The sequence below is a fragment of the Berghia stephanieae genome, chromosome 13, assembly GCF_034508935.2.
Source record: "Berghia stephanieae isolate SIO BIC M18660-M18661 chromosome 13, UCSD_Bste_1.3, whole genome shotgun sequence".
Lineage (NCBI taxonomy): Eukaryota > Metazoa > Mollusca > Gastropoda > Nudibranchia > Aeolidiidae > Berghia > Berghia stephanieae.
Window position 1 is genome coordinate 30,092,185 of NC_088372.1, and position 11,237 is coordinate 30,103,421.

At 34.4% G+C, this 11,237-nt stretch overlaps 1 protein-coding gene across 1 annotated transcript in view; it reads right to left on the bottom strand.

Annotated features, from left to right (window-relative positions):
* LOC144958983 (uncharacterized) overlaps positions 1 to 8,438 on the bottom strand; it is a 278,895-nt gene extending 270,457 nt beyond the window's left edge. The window contains exon 1 of the mRNA XM_078891283.1: positions 7,953 to 8,438. The gene's annotated coding sequence lies outside the window, so the exon portion shown is untranslated. The remainder of the gene's footprint in view (positions 1 to 7,952) is intronic.
* Between the last annotated feature and the right edge of the window lie 2,799 nt (positions 8,439 to 11,237).

Consider the following 11,237-nt stretch of genomic DNA (forward strand, 5'->3'; position numbering starts at 1 on the left):
TGTGTAAACATTAGAGGGCTACGACGTCTCGGTCCTACATCGAGGAGCGTCATTCAGAAGACACTCAATACCGCTTGAACACAGTAACTGTGACATACTTTGAATGTGCTGAATTGACCGCAAGTCGCAAATTAAATACAACGAATGGTCCTGCTTTTCTTTCACGTGAACGGCAGCGAACCTTTGCTAATGGGAGCGATCTATATTCATGTTTACGTCCAACCGAGTCATTGATCACATGATTTTTTTGCTGTCTAACGATTGGATATTTCTCAATAAATTAAAACACACTGCTTTGTTTATGAAAGTTGTAAATATACCAATGAGTCATACTGAGCAAATAAATGACCAATCGTGATGTTAGATATTTTGAAAGCTCTGAACTCGTTTCACTATGTGGGTCACGTTGAGCATTTTTTCCCATGTGGCCAATGGCCTCGAGCACATGGAAAGGTAAATAGATCATCCCCATTAGAATATCTGTATATGCTTGTCAACCAAAAGAGGATTTTCTCCAGATTCTGAGTCTCAGTCACTATGGGTTGAATTTTTCCCTTTTGGATACAGATTAGCTTAAATAATATGGGGCAGAGGTGGCTGAGCGGAATGGTCTTCGCTTCGTACCCAAAAGGTACCGAGTTCTATCTTCCACCGCTGCGCTGTGTGGCCTTGAGCAAGCAACCTCGCTCTAGCTCGATTTGCAGCGGTGCATTGCGTCGGCTGACGCCTGGGTTATTTCAGTATTCCCTTGAGTAGACACTAGACACAAATTTCGCCTATGGGATGAATGAAGGGAATTTTATTTAATTCTTTTTTTTTTTTTTAATTTATAAGTTTGGCACTGTCGAGGCTGTTAGTCGCTGGTACATATTTTTCATATTATTTTTTTCAGACATAAACAACGCTGTAAATATTATATATTATTATTATTATTATTATTATTATTATTATTATATATTATTATTATTATTATTATTATTATTTATTATTATTATTATTATTATCATTATTATTATTATTATCATTACTATTATTATTATTATTATTATTATTATTATTATTATTATTATTATTATTATTATTATCATTACTATTATTATTATTATTATTATTATTATTATTATTATTATTATTATTATTATTATTATTATTATTATCGTTAATACTATCATTGTTTGCCTTGCTTTGTTATTGATTTTACTTACTTGATTTGTTGATGAATATATTATATTCTTGTATGAGTTATATTGGCAATTGCCTAAAAATAAACTTTAGAATCTTGAATCTTGTAAACAACCAGGTACTCATTTTACACCTGCGAGAATGTGATAAAAGAGCCCTTGCCAAAGTACTCAACTATTTACCGCTCAGAACTGGACTCGAACCTATGACCTTCCGATCCGAGGGCGAATCTCACACAATTAGAACCACTTAGCAGCATCGAGTTTAATCCCATTCCAAGACAAAGATAGAGAAAACAATTCAGAACATTTTTAATAGAGCGTTTATATAGAGATGATATAACGTGCTCAAAGCGCTTTACAATTGGTCCCTGACCAACAGCAACACGTAACATGTAGAACGAGACACGACGTCTGTTAGGCGATATTACAATTTATTTCCGACAGAGACAACGTATTAACAGTCAGGTACTCATTTTACACCTGTGTACGGTGAGAGAATGTGAGTAAAATGCCTTTTCCAAGGACTCAACTATGCGCCGAGCGAGGCTCAAACCCAGTACCTTCCAATCCGAAAGCGACTGTCATACAACAAGACCACATGGCCGCACCAAGTATTTCCATTCCAAGACAAAGATAGCGAAAACAACTCAGATAACAGATATTATTATTATAGGGGGATAGAAGACATGGCCAGTGACCTCCTGCTCCCCACCATGGTTTTAACTCATTCAACCCTAACACAGACTATATCCGTAGTTTACCCAGGTTACTTTTACCCCATGCCTATTTATTACATTTTTCTGAGACAAATTCTAGGCGTAGTATCAAAGCTAATGTTTTTAGTTTTTGCATGATAGTGATAGATGAATAAAATTATCTATGCACATGCTCATTTTATGGCATTTTTTTTTCCAATTTTGGAAAAATGCAAAAAACTCTAGTATTGAGTGAGTTAAGCGTCTGGATCACCCCAACATAATACCGTTTTCATACGATTGGTCACAAATTCCGATTAAATGTGACACATCGCCTCGATACGGTATTATGTCGGAATGCCACATGTGCCAAAAAATAAAGCGATTTTAACTCTCTGCTTTTCAGGAAAACTTGAATTTTTAACACTCAAAACTGAAGAGACGTTAGTACATCCTTATACATCATTTTTAGCAGCATAACAAGCTTCAAAAACCAAAGTTTTTCAGAAATTTTTGTGATATATCTACACATTTGTTATGATTACTGAAAATGCTGTTTGAATCGTAACAAATGTGGCAATTTTACTATAGTTGGTAATGAGAGGGTTAAAGTCAAAAATGGCCAGAAATGACAGAATTTAATTCTGCTCATTTTAAGTAACCACCTATATGTGACCCTTCGTCTCAAAACGGTATTATGTCGGAATGGACCAGATACTAAAAAGTCAAATTATAGTTAAACTGGTCAAAAATATGAAACGTTGGTATTTACCACAGTAAAATATGATACTCCTTCTCCTCTATAAAGCATATAAACTCAACTTAAGCATGATATTTCTGGATACAAATTCCATCTTAAGCATCTTAATCATCCCGACTCAATACCGTTTTTAGACGAGAGGTCACATTTATCTAATGTGCTCAGTCAAAGATATAAACTTTGATTCAGCTTCTAAATATAACTATAAAATCAAGTTTTAGCGTCTTTGAGCTTTTTTAAAATGTAACGCAATATCCACCAAACGTGCTCAAAGCGCTTTACAAGGGGTCCCTGGCCAACAGCAACATTACTTAACATGTAGGACGGGACATGACGCCTGTTAGGCGATATTACAATTTTTTTTCGGACAGAGAGACAGCGCTGTTAACGGCCAGGAACTCATTTTACACCTGAGTACGGTGAGAGAATGTGAGAAAATTAAAGAGCCTTTTCCAAGGACTCAACTATGAGCCGATCGAGTCTCGAACCCAGGACCTTCAAATCCGAAAGCGAATGTCATACCACAAGAGCACATAATAGCCACTCCGACATAATATCGTTTCGAGTCGATGGGTCACACAGATCTGGATGTGCTTTTAACGAGTTTGATCAGTACAAAGTGACCTTTTTAGTATGTAGGTTTATATTGGTGGAGATAGTGTTAAGCATAAGAAGAGATAATGTTTACATAGACAAACAAGTTTGTTAACATTAAAGTACGCCCACGTGCGTTAAATAACATTATGGGACCGAGATACATCATTACAGGTGCATAAACATACGTGTGAATGGTCTGGATGTTTTCCTCCCTCCCACCCCACCCCACCTCTCTCTCTCTCTCTCTCTCTCTCTCTCTCTCTCTCTCTCTCTCTCTCTCTCTCTCTCTCCCTCTCTCTCTCTCTCTCTCTCTCTCTCTCTCTCTCTCTCTCTTTCTCGATCTGTCCCTCTCTATCTACCTACATTCCAGCCAGCCTGCAAAGATATTCCTCATAATAATAATAATAATAATAATAATAATAATAATAATAATAATAATAATAATAATAATAATAGTAATAATAATAATAATAAAAATAATAATAATAATAATAATAATAATAATAACAATAATAATAATAATAATAATAATAATAATAATAATAATAATAATAATAATAATAATAATAACAACAACAACAACAATAATAGTAATAATAATAATAATAATAATAATAATAATAATAATAATAATAATAATAACAACAACAACAACAACAATAATCGTAATAATAATAATAGTAATAATAATAATAATAATAATAATAATAATAATAATAATAATAATAATAATAATAATAATAATAACAATAATAATAATAATAATAATAATAATAATAATAATAATAATAATAATAATAATAATAAACCTTTCTTTTTATTTAAAAAAAATATTTAAAAGATCCCCAAGCCTTTGAACTCTTGTTTGAGTGTCTTTTCCTTATCATAGTGTTCACTGCGTCAAACCCATCAAAGGTGCACACTCAGGCACACTAATGAATTCCCCTTTATGTCCTGAATGTTACGATTTCTCATTCGTTCCTCGTGTTTCATCCATCGTATTTTTATTGTTGATAAAGGGAAAACCCAAAACGTCCACATGACCAAATGTGCACAATCAGGTACACTAATGCATTCCCCTTTATGTACTGAACGTTACGAATTTCGAGAGGAGATTACATTTCTCATTCGTTCTTCGTGTTTCATCCATCGTATTTTTATTGTTGATAAAGGGAAAACCCAAAACGTCCACATGACCAAATGTGCACAATCAGGTACACTAATGCAATCCCCTTTGTGTCCCGAACTTAACGAATTTCGAGAGGAGATTTCTCATTCGTGTTTAGTGTTTCATCCATCGTATTTTTTAAATTGTTGATAAAGGGAAAACCCAAAACGTCCACATGACCTGTCTTCGGGATAAATTAATTGAAGCTTCCATTTCTATTACTATCGTTATTAATTTCTTCGAGCTACAAGCAGCAACATTTTCATTGTTTAAGTTTTGAAGGTTTTACAATTATTTTTTTTTTAGATTTTTGTTGTTATTTTTGTTTGTTTGTTTGTTTTGTTGGTTTCTTTTTTTTTTTTTTTTTTTTTTTTGGGGGGGGGGGTCTTTTTCTTTTTGTTATTGTTGTTTTGTTTTGTTTTCTTTTGCCTTTTTGTTTTGTTTTGTTTTGTTTTGTTTTTTTGTTGTTTTTTTTTTTTGGTTTGTTTTGTGTGGGTGTGTGTGTGGGGGGTGGGGGGGGGGGGGGGGGGGTGGGGTGGGGGGGGGGTGTGACAGTATAGCAGAAATATAGATATGATCAAAATAATATAATTATAACGGCCATTAGTTCTAAATGGTCATGAATCATGGCCAAAATGGTGAATATCACATTGATCATTAGCATAACTGCTGGAGCATGTTAACGTGTAAATATATATATATATATATATATATATATATATATATATATATATATATATATATAATAGATGATAATACAATAACTGTCCGTGCGCTTTGTCCCTCTCGAGTGGTATGGTATTCACCTTCTGACTTGTAGGTCCAGGTTTCGAGCCCAGCTATGGGCTGCGCAAATACAGAAAGTCCTTGGAAAAGACTCTTTTTACTCACTATTTTCTCACTACATTATCACGGATATGACGAAACTATTGTATTATTATACATTGGAGAAAACACTATTTTAGTATGGCTTAATTTTTTTTAAAAAGAAGAAAATAAAAATTAATATATCTCTATTAACCTTTGGTAGAATGCCGCCCCCCCCCCCCCCCCCCCCCCCCCCTTCTATTTTAGTATGGCTTAATATTTTTTAAAAGAAGAAAATAAAAATTAATATATCTCTATTAATCTTTTGTAGAATCCCCCCCCCCCCCCCCTCCCCGCCCCCCGCCATAAGAAAATACACTTTAACCAAAAAAACACGCGGTGTTACTAAAAATAGATTTTGACGCGTAATGCTATCCTGATCGCAATAATAATTTTGTACTGTCAAATCAAGAACCAATCAGTGTGAAATAAAACCCCATCATTTTGATCAGAAAAACTATATTTGGGGTCAGTAGAGGGGCTTAGTAATAAAATTAAAGATCTGAATAAATGTGTAGGAAAGGTGCCAGACAAAGGAAGAAAGTATATTACAAGAAAAAAACCCATCTCTCTCTCTCTCTCTCTCTCTCTCTCTCTCTCTCTCTCTCTCTCTCTCTCTCTCTCTCTCTCTCTCTCTCTCTCTCTCTCTATCTCTCTCACTCTCTCTCTCTCTCTCTCTCCCTCCTTCTGGGTTCGTATGCCCCCCCCCCACCCCCCACCCCTCTCCTCTTTCTCTGTGTGTGTGTTTGTTTATGCTTGTCTTTGTGTGCTTCTTCACATTCACTCTAGCGAACACACACACACACAAACACAAATCCTTTCTCCAACTCTATCTTTAAAATCATAATAATTAACCATTTAATTTAACTACAGTGTCCTGCAAAGACATTGTTTAAAATTTTAAACTTTAAACCATCCTCCTCTTGGCAAAAAAAAAAAAAAATAATTAAAAATTAAAAAAAATAAAACCGTCAAACCTGGGACCGCACGCGAGGCCCCAGGTTTGAGTGATTTTGCCAAGATGAGAATAGTTTAAATCGACCGATATTTCAAGGACGAGTTTTCTGGCTAATTTTTGTTTTTGTTTGTGTTTAAGTGTTTTACGGCGCTTGCAACATATTAAGGTCATATCAGCGCCAGTAAAAAGGAAGAAAATAGGATAGTCAAAAGTTCTAGAATTACAATTAAAGCATTCAAGAATAAGGCAGACAAAGGGGAATTGGTTCAAATAGGGAACAGATGTAGATTCCAAGAGCACACGATCAATGTACTTAGTTTGAGATCACTAAATGCCTCATCCAGACACAAGCACAGGTCCCCGCCAAGATAAACACACTCAATTGTTTACAAATTATACGTATGTAAACGAAAAAGAATACAGTGCATAACAGAGAGATGAAAAAAATATCATCTCCCAAAACTAACTATACATTTGACTGTTTCCCTCTCAGCCAGGGTATCCGGCCAGTTTTTAAAATACGCGTATTTCCAGGGTAGCCTACTGTCGATAATTAACTTAATAATACGCCGTAAAGTAGAAATGGGGATGATCGGTATTACCTTTCCATGTGCTCGAGGTCTTTGGTAACATTGCAAGTGTGCTCAAAGTGACACACTTAGTGAAAATTATCCACACAGCTTTTGGAATACCAAACATTACGATTGGTCATTTTGTTCAGCTTAACGCACGGCATGTTTACAACTTTCATAAAAACAAAGCAGTGTGTTTACATTGGGTTTTTTTAAAATCCAATCGTTGGACACCAATCAATCATGTGATTGATGACTAGGTTGGACGAAAACATGAATATAGATCGCTCCCATTAAGAGGAGGAAATGGAAATGGCTTGGCCACACCCTGAGAAGGCCTGCATCAAAGGTTACCAGACAGGCTCTTACATAGAACCCGCAGGGAACGAGGAAGAGAGGGCCGCCTAGAAATAGCTGGAGAAGGGCATTGATGGAGGGAGGACTTACACACGTGTGGCTTTGAACAAGTCACCTCACCCTAGCACAATGTGCGGCGCTGCACTGCGGCTGACGCCTGGGTTATTCCAACAACGTTGTCTCTGTCAGAAATTTTTTCTTTTGTAATAATCGCCTAGCAGACGCCATGTCTCGTTCAATATGTTACGTGTTGCTGTTGGTCAGGGACCGTCTGTAAAGCGCTTTGAGCACGTTTAGTGGATAGTGCGCTGTGTAAAAGTTCCAGTTATTTACCCTATCTATTTAAGGTAACATTTTCCCCAGCAATTTCTGAATAAGTATGAGATTCTTCGACAAAGTTTTTAAGAACATAGAATCAACATCCTCCATGTTATGTTTTCGTTTTCATTAATAGGTAATGATGATGATGATGATGATGATAATAATACCTAATAATAATAATAATAATAATAATAATAATAATAATAATAATAATAATAATAATAATAATAATAATAATAATAAAATAATAATAATAATAATAATAATAATAATAATAATAATAATAATAATAAAATTGGCGACCAGCTGTAGAGAACATAATTATAATAATGATAATAATAATAATAATAATAATAATAATAATAATAATAATAATAATAATAATAATAATAATAATAATAATAATAATAAGTCAATATTTACATTAATTATTTCCTCATTTCCATTTATAATGGGACTAGTAGATAACTTACTTCCAAAATGTCCTTTGGCTTAACCAAACACAGTAGGGTAAAGTTAGTGCACTTAGAATATCATACCATATCATATCCAGTTAGAATTTCAAAAACCATCAACTTAAAACAAAAAGCCATTTCAACAAAGGATTGAAATCCAGAGAACAATGAATCCGTAAAATAAATATAAATCATAACACTACACACACACGAGTAATATCTACGTTTATTTGGCCATATTCAAACCTGCACACAACACACGTGCTTCGGCAGTTAAAACACATTTTGTGATCGCTAGATACACATTACGAAATTCCCGCTAGGCGAGGCAGTGTGATACAATAATAATAATAAAAAAAAAAATATGATAATATAAACACAAACTTGCTAACTGTCTCAACACGGCTGGCCAACTGTGCTGGCATTTGAATAAATATCGTGATTATGAGCGCCGCTTCACTTGTTGCTTTCTCACTCGTCCTCCATTCACAAAACTGATAACAGCTGCAATAATAAAGAGAAGCAACAAAACACACACAACTTTAAAATAACTGGGACAAGTTCTAATGCTAGATTTAAGCTGTAGATACACTACACACAATATTTTTATTCATTCACAATGAAAAGACCCGCGGTGGTCGCTAATCTACTACAAATCTACATGTAATTTAAAGTTATCAGCACATTATGCGTGTAGTTGTAGCCTAATGTGTAAAAACTAAAAATCACACGTTGTACTCTTTCTCTCATGCGGCACAACACACAAAATGGTCATGAATAAACAAGATTAGCAAGCACAACATTTGACATTCATCAAGACGAACATACCCTTCATATTATGATCCCTCTCGCCCTTTCCTCTTTCAAACATACTTTTGCTGTGGCGCCCACCATTAACCGAACATTCCTCTTCTCCCTCTTCTCTCTTCTTGTTACACTCCTTTGATCTTTTATAAGTCTCTCTCTCTCTCTCTCTCTCTCTCTCTCTCTCTCTCTCTCTCTGATGTAAAATACGTCAAAGAGCCATATTCGTTCGTTTATCATAACACCGAAAAAGAACGATCTCTTTACCAGAATATATTTTACTTCTAAAGCCAAATATTTAATAGATGTATGTGTTAACATTGTATACAGCACACCCAAACGAAAATGTTCCTTTCTGCAATATAAATAAGTAAAATAAAATAGTACTAACAACTTTCAGAAAAAAGAATCATAAAATTTAAGATGTGTATTACATTATGTAATTTCCACTTTTCCCCCTCTATTTTTGGCATATTTCTGGCTAAGTTGGCAAATAAAGCCGACAAATTCCCTTTACAGAAGTCAGTGGTATCCTCGTTACTGGCCCAGCCAGTTATGGTATAATACCCTTCCCACGGATAAAGCAGTATAAAATAGTTTAAATAATACTGATGATATTGTAATCCATGTCGGACATTATCTAGGGGAATGTCTGCGTGTATGTAAGTATTGTCAGAGAGTTTAGAAGCTAACGCTTAGCGTTAGCTATACAATCTCTCTGGTATTGTGTTTCGTTCAAAATGGGTAGCGGTAGTGGCAGGTCAAGACCTTTGACCTTTTCCGTCAAGGTTGAGTTCAAACAAGTATAGCTTGGAGATCCGAAAAGACAGATATTACCCACTCTACAGAATATAAAGTTTGATGTTTGAGAAGATAGAAGAATATTGTCATACTCCGAAAATACACGTATTAAAAAATTTGGCCAGAAAACGTGTCCTTTAAATCTTTAAATATATGTCAATGCCCATCATCTTGCCAAAACAAAAATTTAAAAAAGGAGAGTTTTAGGTAAGATCTTATTTAATTTAGTTTATTTCAGATTACGGCAGAAGTAGATATTTGGTGGATAGAACCGTACATCTATTCCTTTTTTTTTTAAGGGTTTAAGGTACAGCTGATGTTATTATTATTATTATTATTATTATTATTATTATTATTATTATTATTATTATTATTATTATTATTTATTTATTTATTTATTTATTTATTTATTTATTTATTTATTTATTTATTTATTTATTTATTTTATTTTATTTTTTTTTAAATTAATTAATTTATTTGTTTGTTTTTTTCCAACGAGCACCGCATTGCTGGCAAATATAAAATTTAAAAAACGACTTTTTTAAAGATTGATATACGCGTAGATAATTGTAAACATTTTCATGAAGCACACAAACTCTAAATTTCCTAGAATTTCAGATTATATTTTACTTTAATTCCAGTTAATTGCCGTGAAAGAAGAAAAAAAAATCCCGCCCTTCCGTCACAGCATTATAAGATACCGTCGCCTAGGCATTCCATGAAGGCATATAGATGATCCATCCACCAGGATGTCTGATGTCTACAGGTTTCACCCATGTTGTCCTAGTGAGCAAATTTGGTTCAATAGTTCATAATCTTGCTCAAGGGAAGAAAAAAAACCCGAAAGTGCTTGAAGCGGGGCTCGCGCCTGGGACTTCCGGATCACAGTGCAATGCCTTAGCCACTCGGCCACTTCGCTCCGGTTAATACTGCCGTTCTCTAGAATATTTCTTATTAAAAAAAAATTTTAAAAAAGGTAAATGGCCAGACAACTTTTCCTTCAAATATTGATAAATTTAAATGACCATCATCTTGGCAAAACCTATAAAACCTGGGATATCTCGGTCAAGCACCAATAGATAGTATGCGCTTGGCTAAGAAGCTCATAACATTGCCATCCGGAAGTATAACGGACCAACACACAAAACTGTGTGTATCCATGAACGTTTATAGTCGGGTTAATACAGTTCAGTGAGCATTACTCATAAACGCGGATGGCAAAAAACGATAACAAAGACCCGAGTGACGTCATCTTCGAACTATCTATAGCAACGTAGCTTTTTTTTTTCTCTTTTTCCTCGGACTAGATACAAAGAAGTGGGAAAATGTGCAAGAAGAAATAGTGACTACACCAAGTCATGAACAATTCCTGGCTGTTCTGAGGGCATACAGCATGGGACATCTCCTGTCGATTGCGTTAGTTGCCCTAATAAAGAAGAAGAAGAAGAAGAAGAAGAAGAAGAAGAAGAAGAAGAAGAAGAAGAAGAAGAAGAAGAAGAAGAAGAAGAAGAAGAAGAAGAAGAAGAAGAAGAAGAAGAAGAAGAAGAAGAAGAAGAGAAGAAGAAGAAGAAGAAGAAGAAGAAGAAGAAGAAAAGAAGAAGAAGAAGAAGAAGAAGAAGAAGAAGAAGAAGAAGAAGAAGAAGAAGAAGAAGAAGAAGAAGAAGAAGAAGAAGAAGAAGAAGAAGAAGAAGAAAGAAG